The sequence below is a fragment of the Oxyura jamaicensis genome, chromosome 3 (genome assembly GCF_011077185.1).
Source record: "Oxyura jamaicensis isolate SHBP4307 breed ruddy duck chromosome 3, BPBGC_Ojam_1.0, whole genome shotgun sequence".
Classification (NCBI taxonomy): domain Eukaryota; kingdom Metazoa; phylum Chordata; class Aves; order Anseriformes; family Anatidae; genus Oxyura; species Oxyura jamaicensis.
This window is the reverse complement of record NC_048895.1, coordinates 6,552,558-6,566,916: the sequence shown is the minus strand read 5'-3', so window position 1 is coordinate 6,566,916 and position 14,359 is coordinate 6,552,558. Positions and strand designations below refer to the sequence as shown.

The 14,359-nt window shown below is 40.6% G+C and overlaps 1 protein-coding gene across 1 annotated transcript in view; it reads right to left on the bottom strand.

Annotated features, from left to right (window-relative positions):
- LOC118164830 overlaps positions 1-6,540 on the bottom strand; it is a 241,947-nt gene extending 235,407 nt beyond the window's left edge. Inside the window, exons 1-2 of the mRNA XM_035322590.1 lie at positions 6,458-6,540; positions 5,515-5,565 (exon numbers count right to left, since the gene is read on the bottom strand). The gene's annotated coding sequence lies outside the window, so the exon portion shown is untranslated. The remainder of the gene's footprint in view (positions 1-5,514; positions 5,566-6,457) is intronic.
- Positions 6,541-14,359: the final 7,819 nt, after the last annotated feature.

The window sequence follows — 14,359 nt, the reverse complement described above, 5'->3', positions numbered from 1 at the left end:
TTCATCTAGTTCATGTTCCAAGACGTCCTGTTTTTCAAGCTCTGATCTGTCACATTAAAAAAATGGACTTGAAAAACATACAATAGCCGACAGAGTGGCACCGCTAGGGCAGTGGAGCTCCTGAATCACGTGAATAACTAGACTCTTAAAATCACTGCATCATGGCCTCTCTAAAATATGCACAACACTTATGAACTGTGTACTGGGTCTGGCTGGGATGTTAACTTTCCCTGCAGCAGCCCATACAGTGCTGTGCTCTGCACTTGTAGCTAGAACAGCAGTGGTATCACACCAGTGTTGTGTCTGCTGCTGAGCAGTGCTGGCACAGCATCAGGACTCTCTCTGACCCTCCTAGGGGGTGGGCAAAAAGTGAGAAAGAAACATCAGCAGGGCAGCTGACCTAAACCAACCAAAGGGATATTCCATACCATATGATGTCACACTCAGCAATAAAAGGTGGAAAAAGGAAGAAGAGGGAAGGGGTGGGCTCTCGTTGTGAAAACTTCTGTCCTCCTCCCGAACACCAGCTACGTGCGTTGAGGCCCTGCTTCAAGGACGTGGTCAAGCATCGCTCATTTGTGGGAAGTAGAGAGTAATTTCTTTCCTCTGCACTTCCACATAGCCTTTACTTGTTTTGTTTAGTTATTCCCTTTCCCCCTTTCCCTTTTTTTTCCCTTTAGTTGAATTGTTTAATTAATAATAATATTTCCTTAATTATATATATATATATATATATATATATTTTTCCCCTCTTTAATTAAATCATCCTTATCTCAACCCGTGAGTTGTTCTTTCCTTTACTTCTTCCCCTCCTCATCTGAGGAGGGGGAGTGAGAGCGGTTGTGGTGTTCAACTGCCTAGCACGGTAAAACCACCACAAACTGCAACACATCCACAGATCTACTCCAATACACTTCACTACCAGAAGAGAAGCAAAAAGTTGTCATCACCACTGAGCCTTCTCTCAGCCACAGTGCATTATCCCTCACCCTCCCCAGCACCAGTCGCCTACAGGAATCATTTCGCTAAAGGGTTGGGGAGACGAGCCCATAAAAACAATTAGCAGCATAGAGTTGCGGTACCTCTTATGCCATACAAGAGATCACAGTAATTTGCGTAAGGACAGTTAGTCCTCTCCTATAACCAAGGATGACAAGCCAACATCCCAAACAAAACATTAATGACATGGCCGTATGTGCACAGAATACAACTGTGGCGCATGCTGAACTGCAGCTGCAAAGCTGAGCTTGATGTCAGTTGCAAAGCCTCCCCAAGAAGGAGGACAAATAGATGGTGATTGGGATATGCCGAGCTCCACGCTGCTTTGTGAACATTGTTGTCAGTGCCAGAGGGAGATAAAGTTACAGTCACAGCACCATGTTTGAATGCAGCAGAGAAGTATTCCAAGGATCAATTTGTTAGCCATAAAATGAAACCGCAGTTTTACTGGCCCCATCCAGCTTAAATTAGAGCACTTCTAAAAGTTAACTCTGCAGATGTTTCTAAAGTACCCTATCTCTGTGCAACAGGCCAGGCATGAAGACACTTATTTAAAAAACTGCATACCAACGTTTCCTGAGAGATATGAACAATCTGTCCGATCACCTGATTAATTCAACAATCTTCATTCAAATACATATACACAACCCACATGCATGTATATTTCATATGAAAGGGGCTACTAAATTAAGTGAACACTATTCTCCTTCAGTTTTCCTATCTTCCCCTTGAAATAGGGGCCTTATTTCACATCCTCTGGTCTGAAAAAATAAATAATTAAGAAAGCAGCTTGCAGCCCCCCACTCAGACAGATTCCCAGGGTAGGATTGCTCAGCCTCAGCATTCTCATTGCAGCTTTGCCTCCCACCCTATTTTTTATTTTTTTACTTCAAGTCTTGCTGCCAAAATCTCTCTCATTGTCCCTCCATAGGTTTTTCTTTTGTCCCTCCTAGGTTTTTCTTCACTTGCAGGATCACATATCTGCAGCTCTCTCAAGCCCCTTCAAGGACCCCTCTTGGCTGTGTAAAATCAGGAGGAAATTCTTATCTAAGGGATGCCAATTCCAGCCTGTAACAGCAGAGAATTTGGACTCTCCTTCAACCCTTCTATCCCCCTGTCGATTCCATGAGCCTGTGCCTCTCTCTGCCTCTAGGGATTCACTATCAGGACATGAGCTTTCCTCATTCATCATGCATTTGATCCTACACATACTGAAGCTGACAGTGAAGTCCACAACTAACTCTGTTTCCAAGAACCACATCTTGGTTCTTATATTCTGGCTACCTTTACACTCCTCGCTATCAGAGTATGAAGAGCAAGATAATCTCCAGAGGAGATGCTGGCACAGTTGCCCTTCCTTCCAGCTACCTATTAACAGGCACCACAAAAAAAAAACACCAAAGCCCCAATACTTAGCATTAAAAGTCTTTCTACAGACTATGTCAATGTTTTATGGAAATTCTCTTATCTAACGATATGCCCTTCCCTTTATCCATCTCCATGTGGACTTTCATGCAGACAATTAATTTTAAAGTAAGTTAGGTATTTACGAGCAGCTCTTTAAAATATCAGCTGATGCTACAGGTTTACTTCATACTGTTCTGCCTCAGCTCTGACTGCTAGGAACATGCCATTTATTGTAATAGTGGTTAAATAAACTAATCCTAGATGTTTTTACATCCCTGGTTTTGAACCACACATAGACCATAAGAAAAAAAAAAAAAAATCAGAATGGTGTTACTTCAGTTTTCCCAAGAATTCACATCAAATTCAAAGAAAGAGGTGCCTCATCTTTGATGGCACTATGCTTAGTCATTTAGAATTACTTGCCTTAATTCTTTTTATCAAGGGCTACCCTGTAAGGGTAAGCAAGGGCTACGCTGGCAGGCACATCTTCTTAAAGGTGTCAAGCTTTTTATTTTAAAGAGGAATACAAGAAGAACTGCTTCATTTTCACCATATTCTTCCTCTAATGTACAATCAGATGGGTGAAAGACAGGGGGTGGGGAAGAATTCCACAACATAATCATTTGGCAGCTTGTATTATTTTCTTTCAAAGGGCATTACAATACACTTCTCTCACTTGGGGAACTTCAAGAGAAGATAATTATTCTTGTCTGCCTTGTAATATATATTAAAAATGTTCAAATGTGGCTTTCCAGGGAATTCTGCCAAATATTTTTAGGCACCAGACCCATCTTTACTTAATTTTATATTGCCTTCCTAGTCTATTATGAAATACCCTTCCATGCTGTTTGAATTTGGTAAAAAAGGCTGAAGCATACTCATTTATATTAAAAACAAAAATGCTTCTTTCCTTGAAATAGAGATCTTTAACTCCTAATGTGACAGCCATTCAGATGCACTGTAATTAAAGGGTCTCTACAGAGCTTAACACACATCAGTGAGGTTTTACTGACACAGAAAACAGGATTATTTTTTTTTTTTTGAGGCAATATACCAAGAACATAAAGTAGCTTTAAATACTTTTGTTTTATAACCACTTTATTAGTGGTATAACAGTAGCACCTTAAGACTCTGAAGAAGACCAGAGCCCCGCTGCATGAGACATGATAAAAGCTTCAAAAGATGCAAGTCTTAAACCTTCAAGTGCCGTCAACTATAGTAAAGTATTAAATTATACCATAGTTGGGGGGGAAGGGGTGTTATTTGAGGTAACAATCATCTCTTATTATTAAGAATAATATTTATCACAAGGGATAAGATAAAACAAGGCAGTCAGCAAATCAATGCAGACAATTTGCTCCTGAGTTTACAATCTACGTAAGCAGGAATGCCAAGATTGGACATGGAGACAGAGCTCATTATACAAATGTAGAATATGTACAGGTGGAAGGAGATAAGCTAAATAACAAGGAGGGATAAAACAGGTGTTGAGTGAATTTGAAGATATTATGCCCACTGACAGTACCACAAGGCAAACAAATAGTTCAGAGCTGGCAGCCACTGGACAAAGTAGGAAACGGAGACACAGAGACTTGCTCCAAGACACACAGTAGAGCAACTAGCTGTGAGAAGCCTTACAACCAGATTCTCACTTCAGCACCCACCCACTAACCTCTGGTGCTTCACTTCTGTAAGAAGTTCAAGGCTATCTTGAAGCACCCCAGAGAGAAAGACTGGGCAACCCTAATCCTGAGCTTCAGAAGAGTCAGATGTGGTTTACATGGCAAGAGCAAGATCAGGGTAAAGCCCACAATATTCCCAGCAGTGTGCGTCCTGGACACTTAGTCTTCCCCACCACCACCTCCCTTTAAAAGACAGCATCAGAAACTAAATAACTAGCTCAACAGCCATATGAAATGTTGTATTTGTTTAAGCGTTTATTTTGGCTTCCTAAAACAGGCTGGAATCCAGCTCTTGGGCTCAGCCCCACCTTCATTATATTTGTCCTGTTATGAACAACAAACTTGGAGCTGCATCTAAACATGAAACACTTTGAAACCATATTAACACTATCTCTTTATCATTAACACACACTAACGTCTTCCACAACTGCCCTGTAGATTGATCAGTTATCAGAGCTTCTTTCCAAGGGCAGGTTTCTGAGGGTAGGAACACTGTTTTACTTTTCTTAGCTTTCCCTGATAACCAAAAGGAAGCCAGCCCAGAACTGCCCAATGAAAACTGAAACAGCTGAGTGGACTCCTCCTACCACCTCTCTCGTGTTTTCATCTTTATGGTGGCAAGCTATTCTGTGCCAGACAAGCTAAGATTGCTTATATTCCACAGGTCACTCGGCTGTTCTTTCCCATAGATGTTCCAACAGCAGATTAACATAAAGGTTTGCTGAGCCAAACACATAAATCCCCATGAAGACTTCAGTCGAGCAGCAACGCTGCTGGATAGATTTTTTTTTTGCTGTTAAACCTAGAGCTTGTAAATGAACTTGGTCTCTCGTGTCAATAAGGAGTAATTCTCTGCAGAGACTAGTAACATGGGTATATGGGAAGTCAAAAATCAGGTCCCTTAAATAGTGTCTGAAGAAATGCAGTTGTATGGGGAAGTGCAGTGTTCCCTCTTTAGCATGCAGCTGTGTGTGCCCTCCTCACAGTGTCAAAGCACTGGTCTGAACAGATGCAGGACCGTGAACAGCTGCGGCACCCCCTAGGCCTTCCCCAGCCACAAGCACACCCACGGCCCCATGCATCTACCCAGAGGGTGAGCAGGGTGCACAAAAGAACCACCCCAACCCGCAAGGTGGTGAGAAGCCTGTGGCACCCCAGAGTCATCGTATTGCCACAGCAAGAATCAGAGGTACCACACCTAGAGAAGTGACCAGGACAGGCCTGCAAGACGCACAAAGCCTCACATCCCCTGAAGGGCAGAGCCAGCAGCCTGCGGCAGGAGGGCCCAGACAGGCATCATCATTTTTGGAGAGTGGACCTGAGGCTAGCAGGAGGGAATTAGCAGATCAGGGGAACGCTCCCATCAGCCCCAAACTCAGCAGCACCCACCGCCCCCAGTGGAAGTACAACATTCGCATGTTCTTACCTCTGGCAGGGGCAGCAGCTCCCACTGAGCAGCTACCCTCATCCTTAATCCCTAATATGAGAAGGAAAACACATTCTTCAGTCCCTCCCTTAAAGCAATGCTAATCCCTTCTTTAAACACCTTTATAAGTCCTTCACAGGCCCAGAATCTTCCTTTCTCATGACAGCTACGGAAGAATGACACAAAGGGAGAAGAATGACTACAAAGAAGTGAAAATGCCAAGTTAAAAGAGAAGAAAAAAAAAAAAAAAAAACACAGCAGAGCAGCATGCTCTTCTGAATACAGTTTCCTTCCTAAAGGACGCAGGAATTCAGCACCCCTTCTCACCTGTTGCATCCTTTTGCAACAAGATCCCAATTTGACCAGTAACATTTAAGCCATTCTTATCAAGGCTGTTTACCTGGAGTCACCTTGTGCACCACAGTAGCACAATGCTGTAGCACCATTCCGATTTCACCAGCCTGTATTCAGAGCCTTCACAGATCTGCCCACAAGGTCCCTCTCAGGAAAACATGGAGCCAGCTAAAAAGCCAGCAACCCAAGGAGACCTTGTTTCCAGAAGGCCAGCCCAATCCCATCATCTGTACTGTGAGCAACCTGAGTTTTGGGAAAGGTACAAAAGGGCCCAAGCTGCTCTCAGCCTGATGGTTAGCACTGCTCTAGGCTTATCCTCCTCAGCCCTCCAGCCAGCACAGGCCCACCACCCTACAATTTATAGGCCCTGCACAACAGGGAGAGGACATAACACAACACATACGTGAAATAACCCCTCCTCAGCAACTCCAGACTGAACACATAGATGGCTTCGACTTCCTCTATGGGTCAGAAAACCTGCTAGAATTTTCCATCTCTAGCAGCACACAGAAACAGTGGTAACCCCACATAAATACATCTTAAAACAATTCAGTTTCTTCATAAAATATCAGACTGCAAGATTACTAACCTAGAATAAGCCTCTTCTCAGTACCAAACATGATCCTAAACTTCAATACAAACCTTCTCTTAGAAGAACAGCTCTAAAGGCACATTCCAGGTAGAGGAAAGCCAAGCCCCCTGCAGGTGTACCTACTTAAAATGTCAGCAGCTCCAGGTGCTGCCAATCGCCACTGACTGCCCTCCCCAGAAGCTCCTGACAACTCTTTCTTTGCCAGTTTAGGGTTTAATTCAGCCCAATGTATTTCTTGAAGATGGTAAACCAAAACTCCACATGTGGAGAAGTTTGTGTATCTAATCTTGGCTTGTGGGCAAAGCTAGAGTGCCCCTTGGATTCCACAGTACTAGCACTGCTTGCCAGCTGTAGTTGCTGTGGTGACAAGAAATGGTCAGGTGTTGGGACCTCCATAACCTCCACTGGCAGATCAGGGACTTACCATCTTGTCCATTACTTGAACAGACTAACCTCAATCTTCAGCAGTGTACATCTGCCTCCTATCCTATTCCAGAAAAACTGAACAACAATTTGAGGGAAAATTATATGTACAGACATAAGTATACAGCTCTACATCCCAAAATGAGAATATTCCTGATTTTCTTCACAAAAAAGCTCAATTTACCATCAAAGTAAAGGACACAGCTTTATCAGCTGATGGGCACCTGATGAAAAAGACTGAGAGACTTTTTTCCCCAAATAGGAGACACTAGTATCCTTTAACAGCTAAGCATGTATGTTTACAAGAATATGACTTATTTCTGTGATCAGAAAGGGGAAAAAGAACATCTAAGCCAATATAGCTCAAACTATGGAATACTAGTGTTTGCCTAGGCCTGTAATCAGCCCACGAAAACACATGAAAGAGTAAAAATTATACATTTGTTTTGTCTGTGCAGTTGTGCAGGGGATCTGTGAGATGGATCAAAGGTGCACAGTCATTTCTGTTTGGAAAAAGTTTGGAATCCAGGACTTCCAATAGTATTGTTTATGCTCATCATCTATCAGCAGCTTATGTTTCTTTTTAAAAATAAAAATAAAAATCATTTTTAAAATACTTTAAATACTAAACTACAAAATTCTCAGAAGGCATTATTAAAGAGCTAAAGGGGAATTGGCTACCTTCAGGCTATCTACCAGGCAAAACTTCAGGCTCAGAAGCTAACAAGAAAAGAATCCAACTTTTCTCCCCTTTGCAGTCTGCCCAGATCTTTTTCAGTCAGACGTAATCTGAGGCAGCGCAATAACACCACTATGGTACGTTACTATTGTTTAAGTGTGATTGCTTTTCTGAAGGGCATTAATTTTTGTCAAAATAGATACTACAGCTTATTTACCTGTAGAACAGGGTTCTTTGCAGCTGAAATTATAAAGCAAAGAGCTAGAATACATGCCCATCCTTTTATTCTTTTACTTTTCCATGATTGACAAGGTTATCCAGTTATCCTGAATGTTTTTATACCATTCTTGCCTAATAGAAAAAAAAAAAAAAAAAAAAAAAAAAAAAAAAAAGGGATTCCTCATAAAAGGCTTGGTTTCTAAAAAATGCTAAGCATTTAAACATTTATTAGAAACAGTTTTAGTTCCTCATTAATCTGAAGATGAAGTATTATTGATTTACAATGAGCAATTCATCCGATATCCATCAGCAGCATATAAAAACAGAGTCTGAGAATTAAAAAATGGGTGATGCCTTTTTGGCAGCAGCTTGCTATGTCCTGCCAACGGCATAACCTGTCCAACTGGATGGGAAACAGCCCTGCTCTTTCTGTGTGTTCTGCATGCTTGACTGTATATGTCCCACAGATCATATACTAACCTACATTTATTTTTATATTACAGGATCAGCAAGTATATATTAGATCAAGGCTTTGGGGACTTTACATATTGCTTAACCTCAGTCACTCAGGCTCTTAGTCACTCCAGCGATGAGCATGGTAAAAATAGATAAATTACACAGATAGATTGACAGAGAGACATACACATATCTGCGCACATAGACATATATATCCCTAGGGCCTGATGGAACTCTTCCAGTTGACTACAGTGAGCTCTGGACCGGGCCCAACATTAGTATAGATACAGACTAACTGCCTCTGATCTTTGAAACCAGTTTTAAAAGGCTAATGCAGGGGGTGAGTCTCCATTCTGTGATCCTGGTTTTCCACCAGTGTAACTCCCTTGGCTTTAGTGGCATGTAAAACCGATGTAATGAAGTGGAGAACTGTGCTCACATTATGTTTTTTTAAGTAGCTGATTAGCCTGCATATTACACCCTTTTTAGTGAGTTGGCATCTGTGCAAAGGACTCTAAGGACCTAATTCACTGAAGCTGATATGACTCTTCCCACTGGCTTTGGGACGGAGCCCTGAACTATTCTGAAAATTCTGGGGAGAGGATATCATGGAGGTACATTAAAGGTAAAAGGGTGTTAATCAAAGTCTCTTGAGGAGGGCATGGCTTTTATTAGTTTGGAGGAGCTTTCCACAAGTGAAAAATGTTTAAAAAACACACACATTAAAATGTGCCAAATGTTCATGAATGTTAGTTTTTCTTCCTTGTTACCATTAAAAAGGAACCAAACATGACCAAATTTCAGGGTGGGAGAAATATATATGTATATATATATATATTCCAGCCTAAATAGATTTGTTTACAATTTATAACATGGAGAAATTGTATGGGGTGGTGATGGAAGGCAGGGGACAGACAGTGTGCCGCCCCCACCTCCGTTGCTGGCTTTGTGGCCCTCGGGGTGAGTTGCCTGCCGGTGCTGCTTGATCTTAACTCTTCTCCCTCACTCCTTTCAGGGCTACCTCCCTCGCCGCTGCGTGCGGAGTCGCATCTCTCAGCCTCTAGGGCTGCACCTGCTTGGTGCCTGTGCTGCCATTGGCCATGCATGCCTCTCCTGGCTGCCTCCTGTCACACCCAGCCCTTCTGCCCGCCTCAGCTTCCCACACGCATGCACTTAATGAGGAGGTAGGGTTATTGTTTTTATAACATTTTTCCCACAATGACATTTATTCACTCAGGCAGGATTTAGTGTTATTGTGCCAGTTCCTCGAGTCCTGCCTCGGACCAGGTTTGCTCAACACTATTAATAACAAAACCAGGTGATTTGTTCCAGAAAAGACCATTGGACCCACAGCTATCAAGGCCTGGGAACTGCAAAGATATCAGTGGTTGGGCTCAAAACCCAGTTTCTCTGCAATTTCATATCACCTCTTTGTCCTCCGAGTTCTGCAGAATGGAAATTAGCATGTTATTTTCCCCACAGAAGAATTACAGGAGCAAATGCATCAAAGACAGGGAGATGACCGATTCTCAGGTCTACACAAGCACCTGAAACACAGGTAAAATTCAAAACAGCATAACTAACAATTTTCTGAAATTATGCCGGTCCTTGGCCAGTACTTAGAACTGAATCCTTCAAAAATAGATAGGCCAAGATCAATTTATCCAATATGTTAGTATATATGCAGAAACCAAGGGGAAACTACGGATTTCAAACAGGATATACCCAGCGCCTGTAAACCGTAAAATTCGGCTCCATCCATTGCAATGCTGATGCTTCTTATGACTGTTTCTTTGGTTTCTGTTCAGCAGCACCCAAACACCAAATTTTCTTTGCCTGTGAGCATGCTTCACAAGGAGGTGTCAGGCAGCGTTCAGAGGCATACCCTGGCTAGCCATTTTAGGGGCCTCTAGCAGCTAATCAGCAGCACAAGCAGCTCTGGATAATACCTGGGATGATCTCACCTAGAGCTGTAGAAACACCAAAGTACAGCTTGATCTGCTGTTCTTCGCTGCTCTTTGTATTGGAAGTTAAAGCTAGCTCAAATCACTGCTGTTGCTAAAATCATATTCCTCATATTCCTACTTTCCTCCTCAAAGCTGGCTATTTTCACTGAAACAAAAATGTTTTGTTTTGTTTTGGTTTGGTTTGGTTTTCATTTAATTTTTCATTGTTACTTTTCTTTTGGTGACCTTAACTCCTGCATTAAAAAACAATAAGCAAACAACATGCCAATAGACACACGTTATTTTTCTTACAAGGGATTGTGAGTATTAATCTACTGTTCAACTACCATAATGTAATAATGGGTAAATGTTTAATATTTGAACTTTGTGATTTTGAGGGGAGATGAATACAAGGAATAACTTCTCAATTTTAAATTATTTTTCTCAGAATATTTTTCAGATTCACCAAAGGAAACTATTCTTGAAATTACATGCTCCAGTCCAGAAATGCCAAAATATTTCATGTAGACATTCTGTAATGAAACTTTATGTATTTTCATTTCAAAATACTACCTTTTCTTTCAAAATATCCTTGCAACAGAAAGAAAGTGGAGAGTAAAGTCATACTGTAATCCAAAATATATATTCTATTTCATGCCAAAATATGGATGTAATCTTGGAGGATCGCATTTTCTTGAAAGAGAAAGAAAGTGGCTGCTTTAGTTCTTGCTCAAGCACATTATTTTCTAATTGTTTGCTTTGGTTAGCAAAGCACAAAGAAGAAAAGCACTGATTCATCCAACTCTTCAAAAAATATTTTTTGTTACACGTCATGACTACAAGGTGTCATATCCCCAGAAAGCAATGATATCAATGCAGGAATCTTATGATTTCAAGGACTGAACAGGGCCTTTGGTTCCACTCTGACTGGTGTAAGAAAGGAAAGCAAATCCACTCTAATTTTATAGAACATGGAAAAGCAACTTTGCTGAAATTTTGTGGGATTCTAACTCTTTGCAAAATCCTCAGCTTCTTTTCTTTGCAAGACTGCATGGTCACCATACGCCCGGATATTCTTCCATCTCCTCCAAAAGGAAAGCAAATCACAGAAGAATCATGCACAAATCATGCACAATGCGGTCTGCTCAGCCACTTCAGAAAAGTACTCAGGATAATCTCCTGATAGCTGTGGACCTCCCACAGGTACAGTGAGCAAACTGCGCACAATAGACCCATTCTGACCACATGTAGTTAATGGGTGTTCTTTCTTATGTGGAGGTAATAAAAGCAAATTAATAATTGTTTCTATCACTAACAGTCAATGCTTGTTTTATATCAACAACGCCATCTAAATCGTTGACCACACACCCATTTGTTAAATGGAGATACAGTTATGGATGAAGAATTTCACCATTTTCTGTTATTTTATTGGACTTTGTTTTATTTATATAAGAAAGCAATCCACTTAATATAAAAATATTTAACAAAACTCTCCACATTTCTCAAGCTGATGTGCTAAAAATCAGAAAAAATCTACAAAATCAAAGCAGGTGCAAAAAGCTTGGTTATATTTTAAAGTTTTCTTGATACATCTCTGGAGTGCAAAACTCTGGAGGTTTTTCATGAAGAAAAGAAAACCAAAATGTCCAAGAAATATTTGTTGATAGCCATTCAGGTTTGCAAGTTCAGAATTCTCTGCAATAACTTTAGGTGAAATTTACCTTAATGAAGAAAATCCTATGCAAGCCCTTCAATATCAACTTTCAAGTCCTTCACCTTTTAGAAGGTATGTCACTCTTTAAATGATAAAAGCAAGGAATAACTGTGCTTAACTGTACCAGTAAAGTGCAAAGAAATGGGTCAATGAATACCTTGTACTTATGATTTTGTATTACTTTGAATCGACCGCTGCTATTACTCACTCCCCCAATAATAACATTGCATCATAGGCTTTGAAGACAAGAGGAAGGAATTTATCATTGAAAAGGTGAGTCTGAAACAGTGCCAGCCCTCATGGAAATTTCTTGACTTCATGTTATACATACCATAACATGTCTCGACCATGCCACAGACAACTTTCCCCATAACACAAACATCTAATCAGCATCACTGGATTCAGTGACTTACGTCAATGTGACTACTTGTATGAATGCACATTACTCATATGAATAAGGGACTGAGACTTCAGCCAGTTCAGTGTTTGGAAACCCCGTTGATGCAAGACACAATATGGAAGTGAAGCCATTAAAAAGTCAGCAGTGGGCTACGCATATCCCACTGGTATATGAAGTGTTATTGGGATGGGCAGGAGAGGGGACAAAAATTTCCAGTTAGGGTGGGAAGGAAATACGTTGTTTCTGGTACAGCTGTGTTTCAGTTCTGAAAATGCTGGGGTTTCTTGAACATGACCCCTGAACCGTGCTGCTGCAGCAGGATGAAGATTAATGCAGTGCAATATTTTAACTGGCCATGATAATTACAAAGCAGGCCCAAAGGTCGGTTAGACTATTTTCAAAAAAAAAAAAAAAAAAAAAAAAAAGGATTATGCATTTTTCTAGTTGATCCAGTTGATCTAGTTGATTTGGCATACAATTATTACTATTAAAATTATTATTAAGGTTGAGACCCACTGTATTCATTCCTGCCTCCAGAAGTCTCTAGCATTTCCACAGGAGTTTTCAAATCAGAATGAAAAACTTGTGGAAAGAAATTAGTTGCACAGCTATGTACTGGTCTGTCAGTTCAGAACTGATGGAAAGTTTCATTTTCATCTCTTGAATTAGTCCATCATCTTTGTTTTTGAATGCTTCACTTTGCAGTGGTACTACACCGCTTCACAGGTATATGGTTTAGGGAGTCTAATGCTTCCTTCGCTTCCAAACAATGTGCTCTCCTACCCTGAGCCCTGCTAGAACTCCTTTCCCATGAATCAGTAATCCCTGTAGGTAAAGTAGAATTAAACTATGAGAAATATGTATTTATTAACATAGAAATGTTTCTAATATAATTTTACTGCTTTTTGAAAGTTCTTAAACAGACAGCACCAGCATTTCTAAAATGAAAGTTTTTAAGGATTTGAAACAAAGATTTGGTATAATATTTCTATCAACTTCTATTTTATTAAAAAGTAAATAGAAGGATTTTAAAAGTGTATTCAAATTGTAAATCATATCTTTATCTTAATTGTATAAACCATAACAGGCTTCTTTTTACTTCCAAATGGGAGCTGATTTAGTTTTTTTAAACTTCAAAATTGCTAGAAGACATAAAAGTTCTTTTTTGGCTTGGACATGGATATGCTGCATTTCCATATTAGGGGTATGCTGTATATTTAAGTATATGCACTTCTCTCATTTCATAAGCTATTTCTAAAGAGCAATATAATCTTAAAAGGTATTTCATGCTTCTTTTTATGCACACTGTAGCTGTCCTACTAACTCCATCTTCCACCATAATACATAAAAAGGAATTCTGTAATGGACTCATCTTAAGGCAAACAGATAAAAGACTCCAGCTATCCTAATATTAAATCTTGCTTAATCCTTGACCACTGAAATATAACCAGAAAAGAAGATGGAAACTATTTACATACTGAATGAAGCAAAATAATATCCTCTACTATTTTGTTTTTATTTGAATGGAGTAACCTGGAGTTCTTTTAATCAATATTATTATTTCGTGATAGTATCCAAAGTGTATTGGGCACTGTGTAAGGATATAGAATCTGCACTGCTGCTCTTACCTAGCTTCCTCTTTCTGTTAGCTCATTCCTGTCTCATGAGGATGGCCAGAGAAGTGGTTCTTGAGCAGGATTCAGCAGCTATTGCCTCTAGATTTGGGTGCACATTTGCATTCCCTTCTAATTACATTTTCAGCTGAGACACTGAGTGACCCAGTTTGCTTTCGATGTTCTCAGTGGGTCTGCCAGAATATTTCCATTCTCCCACATTCATCTGAAATTCCCAAAAGACTCTCAAAATTTGAGGCATGGCAGCAGCTGATCCCTGCCTGCCCACCATGAGGGACAGGGCTGGCAGCAGCACTGCAAGCCCTCTGCCCCTGCAATGTCTTCTCCTCTGCTCATTGAGGAGCCAATGTGCCATGGGGCAAACGAGCAGTAAAGTGCTTTATGGCATTCTCCATGAGGAGTAAGGGGCTGCTCCCCCTATCACATTT